This window comes from Lemur catta, chromosome 1 (genome assembly GCF_020740605.2).
Source record: "Lemur catta isolate mLemCat1 chromosome 1, mLemCat1.pri, whole genome shotgun sequence".
Classification (NCBI taxonomy): Eukaryota; Metazoa; Chordata; class Mammalia; order Primates; family Lemuridae; genus Lemur; species Lemur catta.
The window spans coordinates 151,879,088-151,891,764 of NC_059128.1; the positions used below are offsets into that span (position 1 = coordinate 151,879,088).

General features: G+C 37.8%; 1 protein-coding gene and 1 pseudogene across 10 annotated transcripts in view; both read right to left on the reverse strand.

Moving 5' to 3' along the window:
* Positions 1–12,677, reverse strand: part of RBMS3 (RNA binding motif single stranded interacting protein 3) — a 665,694-nt gene that overhangs the window by 565,010 nt on the left and 88,007 nt on the right. The window lies entirely within an intron of this gene.
* On the reverse strand, positions 2,916–3,660 carry LOC123628041 (annotated as a pseudogene).

Below are 12,677 nucleotides of genomic sequence, written 5' to 3' on the forward strand. Positions count from 1 at the left end.
TTTACCATCAATATGCAAGATAATTGCAGAAGTTTGAGATGGGATAGTTCCAATGGTGACTACAAAAATTTGTTGTAGAAAATGGCAAGTAACAGAGAGGAGTGGGGGCCTGGTATAACTAGCTCCTGATGCTTTTCTCATTCGAACTAGAAAATAGTAATGAGCATATAAAAATAACATACATTCTTCTTTACTGATTGATGCCCAACCCAACATACATACAATTGAACAGAGTAACATTGGGAGATTAGGAGGTCGGGTGGGGATAGGGGCTGCAGGCGCAGTTTGTAAATTTAAGTAGGGTGGTCAGGGCAGACGTGATAGACAAGATTACATTTTTTTTTATTTCAGCAGATTACGGGGTACAAATGTTTAGGTTATGTATATTGCCCTTGCCCCCCAACCCCCAACTCAAGATTTCATTTGAACAAAGTCTTAAAGGAGGTGTGGCTATCTGAGGAAAGAGCACTTCAGACAGAAGGAATAGACAGTGCAAAAGAATGGAACCAAGGCCATGTTTGAGGGCCACCAGCAAGGAGGCCACTGTGGCTGACGCAGGATGAATCAGGAAAGTAATGAGACGAGATGCAGTCCAAGAGGTGGCTGGGGACAGGGGAGATCACGAAAGGCCTTAAAGGCCAGTGTGAGGACTTTGGCAAGTCACTAAATGGTTTGGGGCACAGGAGTCACATGACCTGACTTACATTTTTAATAGGATCAGTAAGGTTGATGTTTTCATTTTATGTGATAAGCCTGGTTTTGCTAAATATGATACTATCAAATGGGTACCTAGATAGCTCCCCATCTGCTAGTCATTCTTACTATCTCCTTGTCCTGATGGTTTTCCATTTCATAATAAAATTGTGTGTGTGCGTGTAAAATTTGGAATATATACCTCTTAAACCATCTCTGTCAGAATTCTTTAATTCTTAAACATTTCTCTCTATTTATCCATAATAATTTCAAAAGAGCCATTCCTTTCTTTACTACCTTATACTGTATTTATTTACGTATTGGTATCATATCCTGGATCACGAGTTCCTTGAGTGTAGTCCCATGTATCTTTTAATTGTCAGCATACAAATTAGTTTGTGGGTCACCGTACGGGGATCTACAATGCTAAATGAATGACTATACAGAGAGATGGGTTATGTCTGACCATAGGTTCACACAGTATATTACAAGTCATAGAAAAAGTTATATTCTGTTAAGAGTTCAATTAAAATACCTTGATGTTACAAAAAAAATAAAGCAAATTGCCTTGAGAATTGTCACTGAAAAATGATAAATTTTAAACCAACTTTTAGGTTTTGTAAGACATAAGGAAAACTCACAAATGAAAAATTTTAAAAGGTTCATTTTTTTCTGAGGCAGCATTAGAATACAAAGTGACAGAAAGCTTAATATATTCCCTGGTACATATTCACATATAAATATATTTTGGAAGTTTACAATTCAAAGTCTCATGATAAAAAAATGTGGGTCATATCCTTGGGATGCTGAAACATCCTTTCATCCCCATCTGAGTGTTGATTTTCAAAGATGTAGCTTCACCTTTGTGGTGTATTTTTCACATATATACCAGGAAAAGTTTACTCATTGTTAAAGGAATCTGGGGAAATGGTGGCTCTTTCATAAAAAGGTGAAAAAAATGTCAGCAGGATGAATTTGACCCTGAGCTTTGGAAGAAAAATTATAATAGGGAGAAGGTAAGGCTTCTTTTTTGGTTTCTTTGCAGACACCATGCCATCGTGCAATGCTTTGATGGGCAACTGCAGAAAAGTGATGCCTGGCATGACCTCTTTCCACCTGAGAAACATAGCAGTGGATTCTCTTCTGTTACCCTTGCCATCATATATGTACAATTAGGACTGATCACATTAAGGCAATTCATATATGGAACATTTCCTTCACTGTGGCAGCATGGTTTGTGGCCTAAAATATTTTGTTGTCTGTAATTTTGAAAAATTCCTCACAAGAATATTATCTACTAAGCAAAGGTTTAAAAGCTTTATGGAGGACAGTATCAAATTATGATAATTAATAAATGGGATGAGTTAAGTTATATTTCATTTATTCATTCATTTACTTTGCAACTATTTTGCACATATTTATTGAGTGACTCCTATATTCCAGGCATTCCAGTTGGATATAGTGATGAAAAAGACAAAGTCTACTCTCATGAGTGGTACTTTCCAAGTGTATGAAACAGAGAATATACAAGTAAGCAAAAAATAAGATTATTTCAGGTACTGTAATATGCATACCCATTTGGTAATGTTTTATAGCCCACCTAATCTTTTATTTTTTTCTATGTTTGCTTAATTTGACTTTATTTATCAAGGCTATAATTCATCTGTTATGTTAAACATTGATCTTATTGTTCTCATTTAGGTATTAATGAGTTACATAATGTTATTGATTTGTATTCCTATACATATTTAGTTTTACAAAAAGTAATTACATACGTGATATATATATATATACACATACTCCTTTTCTATTCACTCTTTTATCTTAAATTAATAGATTTCCAACAAAACAAAATTTCATTAAGGAGAGAACTTCATGGAGTACTCTACTTTACAATTCCAGAATGACAGTATCTGATATTTTTATATTCCTAGGTCAGTGAACATTTCCTCTTTAGGGGTTCTCAATTACTCAATGCTGTTCATCCCACTTTACAGGTAAGAAAGTACAGACTGCAAAGTTGATTTGAACATCTTTTTCCAAGAATCTGAACCATGTAACTCTCTCTTTCCTGACCCTTCCCATATAAATTTCACAAATATAATTTGGGTCACCACCTGATATCAGATTAAAACAGTATTCTAGGAAAAGCTCTATGCTTAAAGCTAGTATTATATCACTGACAATAATAACTTTTTAAGTTGTATCTTTCCTCATAAACTTTCACCAGTCAAAATCTCAATCTCCTTTTTTTAGTTCAATTTTTAATAATAAAGTCACAAAGATTTTCTCTCAGAAATCCGATAGCTTGTTCAGAATATTTTCTTTGATTTTTTTTTTTTTTCTGGATTCTCAACACTTGCCCCACCTGACTTGTGGTATCTATTTTCTTTTAAGGTTGTTTTTCATTTCTTCTCTTTCTCAGTATTTCTTCACATCTTTCAATGAATTATCTGTCTTTGCCATGCTTGTACTGGATGATATTTCACCAGTTATTTTCAAATATATTTGAAGTTATTTCTTGAGCCAAATTTTTATTTGTTCATTTCTTGCATTTGAAGAACTCTTCAGCAACATTCTTGGCCTGAGATTCTTTGCCATAGAGCTTAACTACTTGGCAAGTGCAATCAACCATTCTATGGGGTTTTCTCTCTCTGTTAGTTCCTACTTTCTTATTGTAATTAACCTTAATTATGTTGATTTGGTGTTCAGCACAAAGGGCCTCCACCAACTTTACATACATAGGCTCATCACAGTTGGATGCAAGCATACAAAGATGGGCTTGGCACTGTCCAAGGCTCTGACAGATTCCTGAATTTCATGTGCTAGGCTATCCTGGATGGAGGCAGTCTTCAGCACCTATTATAAAGCAGTATTATCATTCATTACACCTCCAGCAGCAACGCCTTCCTTGGCCACATGGTGCGTTACATGTAAAGCCCAGCCTTGAACACAACTGAGCCTCTGCCTCCTTGCAACTCAAAGAATGTTTAACAAATGTTATGAAGTGGGGTGGTATGATTGAAACTCAGCTTATCAGGCAGCTAAGAAATGCTAGTTTAAAGAAGTTTTAACAGAGTTCTTTAGACCTCTGAACCTCTCAGAACCTACAATGTACTAACGTACTCTGTGGCTCTCCAAAAAGGTAGTACATATATATTTCATAAATTCAAAGATATGTCTTTTTATTTTCCTACAAATAAACTTTGATATGAAGATGCTTCTTATAATCAAATCATAGTTTAATTGATAGTATTTTTTCTTAGCAGTACATTAAAACAGTCTATATTATAATCAAGGGCATCTTAGATTCAGTGATATACATTAATAGGCAGTAACTGCCAAGCTTATTTGACTAGGGAACATTTTTTTAATCATAAAATGTCTCTTTGGCTATGTGTAATGAAACAATTTTTTAAAAAAATATTGTGTCGAAACCATATTTCCCTAATCTATTTATTTTAGAACAGTAACATTTTTTGCTGAAATTGGAAATCCCCAAGCTATCTACAAAGGCAGGGGGTCGGGGAGGGGGATTCCAGCAATCTTCAATTTTCAAAAGAATTTTAAAAATATCCCACAGCTCTGTTACTCATTCAGAATGGAGTTTAATATAAAGCCATGCAAACATCAATCAAAACTTAATTTTTTTTGCCAGGGTGGTACCAAAGGGTCTTGTAGGAGGGGTCCTTTAAACCACTCTACTTTCCATCAGCACACTTACTGGCTATCAATATCTACCGAAACCATCACAAACAAACATACAATCTAAGTCAAAAGAGTATGCTGGCCACCCTCAGTAGCAGTCCCCCTCCCTTCCTTCCATCAGCCAGCAGTCCCTAATCCTTCCCCCCACCCCTAGGAAGCAATTCTGGAGCCATCGCTAATAAGGACTTAACCTGCACGTAGTGGAACCTCCGAACAGCAGATCGTGATGAGAGAAACAAAACTAAACCACAACTTTCATTTAGTGGACAAGAGTAAAGTCTGCAACTATGCAAACCAGCTGGATATTATTGCTGTTGTTTTATTTGGTACCCACTTCCCTAGTCCCAGTCAGTGTCTATCACACAGAGAACTTTAGAACAAAGGAAGACACTTTGCTGAGCATTTCTGTCACCATCCAACTCAATGTAAAATTCATACTTTAGCCAGATGGGAGATGCTGAATCAAGATAGTGAGTAGGACTTACACCGCCTGGTAATCTGACCATGGAGTCTGCATGTACTTAACGATGCCCAGTCCACAAATAAATTATGCCTAAGGATGTTCAGTGGGTTGTGCATGTCCTTGAACAGTCCAGTCTCTGTGATAAAACACTTGCTCAGGTATTTTAACATCAGTGAACAGGCAGCAAATGCAGAGCCAAGTGCAGTTTTGTAGCTAAAATGTAGCCTTTTCCCCCATTTTTTTCTTCATTAAATTTGTAAACTTGTCTTATGAGAGACTGGGATCTCAGTTACAGCAATCTCAAGGGTGGGATGTTTTAACACAGAAAATAAAAAAAGCCAAGCTAATGGCAAAGAAGAGAAATGAAAATTCATGGCCAAGAAACATACCTGGACAATCAGAGAGGAAGAAAAGATACCAAGACCTGGATCTTTTTGTCCATTTTTATTTTTTTCTTGTCTAGAAGGAATGTCAAACTGATTCTGCTGTTATCACTTCACTAGTTTTCCTAAAGTAGGATACTTTTAAATTTAAAAAAAATCAAGAGAGGATTTAATTTTTAGTTAAATGTTATCCCTTCCTACCCAATTCCTTTCAAATGCTCAGACCAATATTGGAGGAAACTGCTCAATGATATGTCTGCAAGCTCTTTATGTAGGGAAGAAATGGTATCTTGTTGCAACCGATAGCTGGGGAAAGGGTGAGTGGGCAGGCCTAAAATGGTGGTTATTCCATGTCAAATTCTCTAATTACAGTGGCCTTCCTGGAAAGCAAACCTTGGGTTAAACATTACAGTGATAAAAAAAAGATAAACAATCAAAGTTAATCTCATACTCTTTCATTCAGTGAGTTATTCAGGCAACAAATACTTATTTTGCTTCTGCTATGTGCTATCTACTCATCTAGGTACTAGAAATCTGGTAATGAACAAAAATTTATACCTTTCTGAAACTTACATTCTATTACAGAGAGTCAGACAATAAACAAACTATCTATCTTGAGGGATTTTAGAACATGGAAACAAAGCAGATAAAAGTATATGGAAATCTAGAAGAGAGCAGTGATATACATGTATTATATATATATACATACACACACATACATATATACATAAACATATGTATAGTTTTGCTGGGGAAGTTCTCTTTGGTGGGATGATATCAGAGACCTGAGTAAATGAACCAAACAGTTAAATGAGGCTGGGAATGGCAGGAGGGAGGGTTGGGGTCCTCTTATCACAAGAAATTGGTTAGGATGCAGTAAATTAGGAGAGGGGAAGAGGGTAAGACAGAAAAGTAGCAGGGCCTAGCGGATGTTTATAAAAACTTTTTTTTTTACTTGGAATGAGATGGAAAACTTTTGGAAGTTTGGGGGCAGAAACATTCCATGAATTTACGTATGTTTTAAAAGACTTACTGTGGCTGCAGGGTGGAGAAGAGATAACAAGGAAGCAGGGGTATAAGCAGGATTATCAGTTAAAGAGGTATTGCAATAATATAGGCAAGCAATTACGTAGGTTTGGGTCAGGATTATAGTGATGGAAATGGTGAAAAATGGTCAGGCGGAGCCATTAATATTTGCTGATACATTCTATGTGACACGTGAGGGAAAAAAGAGGAATGAAAATTTTAGCTGAATCAGCAAGAAGGATATAGGTTGCCCTTTATTTTGATGGTAAAGACTGAAGGTACAGCAGGTTTGGGAGGAAGTGATGACTTGTTTTGAACATGTTAACCCTGGAATTCCCATTTAACATCCTAAATGGAAATGCTAGCTTTCAGTTTCCTAGAGGTCTGAAGTTAAAAGTCAAGCTTAGCAATATAAATTTGAGAATTATCAAGATATAGATGATATTTGAAGAGATGAGCTCCCTAAGGAAATGAGTAGGGATGAAGACATCCAGAGATCCAAGGCCTGAACACTGGAATGCTCTAACATTGAAATGAGGGAAAACCAGCCAGGGGGACTGAGAAGCAGCAGCTGCTGAGCTAGTGAGGAACATCAGAGAGAACAGTGACTCACAATCCCAATTTTGAGAAAGAACAGTTGATCAAGGGTATCAAATGTTGTCAAGATTTAAAAGCAAAAGGAGAAATGGGTGGTCCATTGGACTGGGCAACACATAGATCTTTGATGATGCTGATAAGAGTCATTTTGCTAGAGTAATGGGGATGAAAACATGGTTGGAGTGGCTTCAGAGAGATTGAGAAGAGAGGAAGTGGAAACAGCGAGTAGAGACTTCTCCCTTAGGGAGTTTTGTTTTAAAATGGGGCAGAGAGATCAGGCAGTCACTGAAAATGAAATGCAGTTGAGAGTTTTCTTTCTTTTATTCTTAAGAGAAGATGCATTATAGCATGTATGTATGCTGATAAAAATAACTCAGTTGAAAGGGCAAAAATAATCGATGGTGCAGGAGAGTGACGATTGCTGCTTTATATAGGAAGGAGGGCATGAGACCCAGTGCATGGGTGGAAAGATGACACTGATGATTCATCCACAGTAACAGGAAAGGGAAAGAGTATAAGGATACAGATGTTGGTAGTTTGGAAGGGTTGGAAGACGTTGTAGTGGGGCCATTTTGAAGTTCTCTTTGGATTGCTTCTGTTTTCAGTGAGGTAACAAAGTTATCAGCTGGAATAAATTTGGAGCTGGAGAGAGGAAAGTACAAATCATTCATCTAAGGAAGTGGGAAAATGAATGGACCAGAGAAATATAATAATGATAGGTTGTGTGGCAGCACTTAGGGCTCACTTGAGGTTAGTAGTCATAATGTTACAGTGAGAACAGTCAGCATGGTAGACTGTTTTTCTCCATCCCTGTTTAGGTGTATGCAGGTAAAAAAAAAAAAAAAGAAGAAGAAGACAGCTGGAGACAGCCAGGATTAGGATTTTACCAGAGTGGCTCAAAGTAGGGAGAGAGGGACATGAAAGTTTACACATGTGTATGCAAGAGAATAATAATGATTTTCCTCGGAATCTAAGCAGAGTATGGAGGAACATGAAAGAATGAGGAGAATGAACGGCAAAAAAAAGATAATAGAAATAATGGCTCATTGTTCCTAAAGGTTTAAAAAAAAAGTGTTGGTATCAGAATACCCAAAGTACTGAGCTGCAAAAATAGGAAGAAGTAATCCAAGAGTAAGATCCCTGAGGTTGGGATTATGGAGGGTTTTTAGTAATTGGTAATGACAGAGTTCACATTATGGCCATTGCAGGAGCGACTGAGGTAAGATAGAAATAAAAATCACTGGCCGGGCGCGGTGGCTCATGCCTGTAATCCTAGCCCTCTGGGAGGCCGAGGCGGGTGGATTGCTCGAGGTCAGGAGTTCGAGACCAGCCTGAGCAAGAGCAAGACCCCCGTCTCTACTAAAAATAGAAACAAATTAGCTGGCCAACTAAAATATATATAGAAAAAATTAGCTGGGCATGGTGGTACATGCCTGTAGTCCCAGCTACTCGGGAGGCTGAGGCAGTAGGATCGCTTAAGCCCAGGAGTTTGAGGTTGCTGTGAGCTAGGCTGATGCCACAGCACTCACTCTAGCCAGAGCAACAAAGTGACACTCTTTCTCAAAAAAAAAAAAAAAAAAAAAAAAAAAAAAAAATCATTGGAGAAGAAGAGGCCAAAGTACTAAAATCACCAAGCATATGGCAGGATTAGTACAGGATGCAGTGAGTAAAGCAAGGAGAGGTTGTGGGTGACATGGTTTAAAGATGCATGAGATTAGAAGATGAAGGTTTGTACAGAACATGTGAGAATGATCTAGAAATGTCAAAGAGGAAGGCCCACTGGCACCTGCAGGTACGCTTCCCCAATTTGAGGGGGCTTTAGAGGAAGCAGTGTCTTCTGCAGTATCCAAGCTTGAGTTTCAGTGAGAAAATGAAAGCAAGAGTCGAGGAAAAATTGAGGATAAAGGAGATTTTGTATATGACTGTGAGTTCCAGAAGGCCCATGGGCAAGGGGTTGGTTGCGGGGTCAGAAAAGGGAGTGGACAAATCTGTGGGGATTAGGGTCTGAGTGTTAACCAGACAGTTCTGGATGTCTTATGGTAATAGGATTAGTCCTGAAGGTCTGCTGGGCATTAAACACGACTGTGGTCATTTTAGCGTGTGCTCAGGAGTAGCATGCAAAATCAGTCTGGCTAATTTTTCTCCTTAAGGGGTTTGCTTTCTGATCAGTGTCTTTCAGAATGGCAAATACTATTAATATGTACCTTCAGTCAATGCTGGTTTAAGCACTCACTGAGGAGTGTCTATTGTTTAGATTTTACCTTTCTGCCTTCCTGTCGCACACAACAGGCAGGAAACAGGGTGTCAGAGATGGGAAAGTCTGCTCGCTCGGCAACGCTTTTTTTTTTTTTGTTAACTTTAGGAGTTATAAGATTTCTGCTCCAAAAGCACTGACTTGGACAGCTGGAATTGTGGTGACAAGAAATGTACGCTAATACTTTTTCATTTAACCAGAACAAGGTAATCTGAGCCAACTAGAAAGCGTTTCTCTCCTCCCTGCTCACAACACTGAGGAATGTCAGAGGCCCTCAGGGAGCGAGGATGCTTTATGGAGAGTGGCCTGGGAAGGCAGGAAACCGCCTATTGGTTTCATAGTTTTCAACCTCTGAAATGCTCGTCTTTTTTCAGACCTTCTCATTTAGACTCCAGACATCAAGTCACACTTGCTGTATTAATATGGTTAAGGCATCAAATTATCGTCACTGGCAGCAAAACTTCTCTCCCTGTTTTATGACACAGGTAGTTCAATAAAAAGTTTCAGGTCAGAAAAGAGGAGCTATGGGCCTCTATTTTACTTCACTGCCCTCCTTCAAATCCTGTCCGATGTTGCTTCATATGTCTGGAGTCTCTCGGGCTTATCTTTTTTTTGGTGTCTGTGTTTTTACTTCTTAAGCAAAGTTAGAATAACATCTTCACACTCAGATTCTCTCTCACTATGATTTAACCTTTACTAACCACCTCAAGGTAACAGTTCACATCAAAGTTTGGTGAGTAAAAAAATACTTATTTACATAGTTAACCTGTACCAGTTGCTCACTATCGGCTAAATACTTTACACACTTTACCTGTTCCATTTGCATAATAATTCCATGAGTTACGTGGTAATATTGCCCACATTTTACAGCTGAAAATACTAAAACACAGGAAACTTAGGATCTGGGATCGTATAGTAGTAGAGCCAAAATTTAAACCTAAGTAGTTGGATTCTAGATCACATATATTCTTAGTTACTACAAAACATTGCCGGGTACTGAGTTACGTGCCAAGGAATGAAGTTGACTAAGGTGACTGACCTAGAGGAGCTCATAGTTTAGTATGAAATTAGATATTTTATGCTGACAATATCTTCCTATCCCTCGACTCCCAAGTGTACACCCACACACAACAGTGTGAGTCTGAACCACCATAAATTTAACTAGCCACCTGCATGGATTTTTAGAGCATGCTTGTAGACTGAGAAGAACCCTTCTTGGCAAGTCAATTTACAAGTGTCTTGGAAGAAAGATTAGCGTGACAGAAATAACTTTCTTCAGCCTTTTCCCTGCCTTCAAGGGGTAAGTAGCATGAGGAAACACTGATAGCCAAAAGATGTGCATCCAGGGTCAGAGGCAGAATCAAGAAAGACAGTTACACGTTGTAACTCTTCCCACATAGACAAGCGGTGAGAGGAGAGCAAGCTAGTCTCAGAAAAGGAATATTGAAACACTTAAGTTTTCGTTCTTATCATCGAAAAATACAACTTTTACTTATTTATGGAGTCAAAATGATAACTGCTATTTTGGCAAAGATCATCTTCCTATTATAAGTAGTATCCTAAAAATAAAAAGCTTTGTTATTTTAACAGACTATATCATCTATGACATTGTAGCTGGGAGGCTGCTTGAAGCTCCTGCAGGCCTGAGACAAGGGGAGTGTAGGGTTCCCGAAGCCACTCTTTTTGCCAGTTACACCAGATCGCTTGGACATCTTGCTTTGTTTTGTTTTCTCATCAGACGGGTTATTAATAATATAGATATGTCTACATGTGTATAGGTTTTTCATTAATCATCCACAGATAGTGTTAATTTGCTTAAATAGGGTTGGTAAAAGGAATAGAAAAGTAACAACAAAATCCAGAATGTCATCTCTCTAGACTCTATATTAAAATTGAAAAGAATGTTTTTGTGTTAGTTGTTTAAGAGGTGGTAGTATAGAAAGGGGATATAAATTTTAAAAATCTGAATCCTCACATAGCTAGAGTCTATGTTAAAATTGAAAAAAATATGTTAGTAGATCACATTGTAAGTATTGTCTCTTAAAGTCAAAACAAAGTGTTGCTTCCAGAACTTGAGTGAACACAGTCATCATCCAATAAAAGTTGTTTTATTTTCAGTGCTTCCAAGAGTAAATAGAAGAACTTTGAACACTTCAGAGCACTAGTGTTCATATACCCCTTCCTCTTCTCCACACATGAGGGAAAAATTTCTTAAGTGAAGCAAGTTAGATTAAAAAAAGCAACAAATAAAACTTTGCAAAACTGAAGATGCAAGAAGTAGTAAGTATTAAGGAAGATATCAATATAGCACAAATCCATGCTTTTGCATATACATTATTATATGTGTGGGACCATTCATGTCACTGTGTGCTGCAGACCAATTGCTTCTATGTTCCCATTTACTATCCATGAAGCAAATTACCCAAGGCAGAGTCTGTCTTCTACTGGAATAAGTTGGTGGGTAATTTGAAATGAAATTTTCATTGTTTTGGACTTAAGACAATATGAAAACCAAATGTCTCCTCCAAATTCCACATTTTACCTCTTTATCTCTGTGAGTGCCTTGTTTGTGGAAGCATCTGGACTTTATGAGAATTGTAAGCCTTCAGAATTTCTTTATCAGACCTATGATTCTATTCAAAACTGCAAGCAAATACCCATCCATTGGGAATATTTACTCCACGCTATGATTTTTATCATAAGTTTTTTCTAATTTTCCAGAGAGAGAGAGAGAACAGAGGAGAAAGGAGAGGGGTGAGAAGAGAGAAGAGAGAAATAAAGAAACTGTTCGTATGCTAGGATGCCAGTCCTGTTCTCTTCCAGGAAAGGGAGAGGAATTTGGTTCTACAGCCAACATAGAATACCGAACACATGAGGTGACATTAATAACAACAACACAAAAGACAAAAATGCACTCATCACTTCCACCCAGGTGCCATATATCTGATATCTGACCTGGAAAGAGTCATTAGCTAAGTGAACAAAATAAACCTCTAGAAGGAGCAAGTGGGTGGTGGGAGGTATGATTTAAGGGCTATCATATTGGATTAAAAGATAAAGATTTCTGAATATTGTACTGCTGACACTGATTTTCTGCATAATAGTAGGAACATCATTTCATATTATTTTCTTCACTTGAGAATAATTGTGCCAGTTTTCATACAACAAAGACGGAACTGTGAAACCCTCCTCAGCATCCCTCTGCACCCCACCCCACCCAATGGTGATAATATTACAGAAATCTACCCAGACCTCATAACTGATCCCATTTCTCCAGGCCGGTAGATTATGACTAGAAGAGTAGGTTATTTCCTTGGTAGAGAGAAAAGGTAGCACATACTATTGGTCCAATTAACACCATTCTCAAATCTTCTGGACCACTTTACCTGATACAATATTGATAAGTACTTAGCACTTATACTACCTTGCTTCTCCCATACATAGGCTCACAATTTCCAAAGGTGTTACAGAATGGTTGCAGGAAGGTGACTGTCATACTATGGAACCTAAACTACTATTTGGCAGTGTCAGTGGAGAGCCAGAGGTCATATGA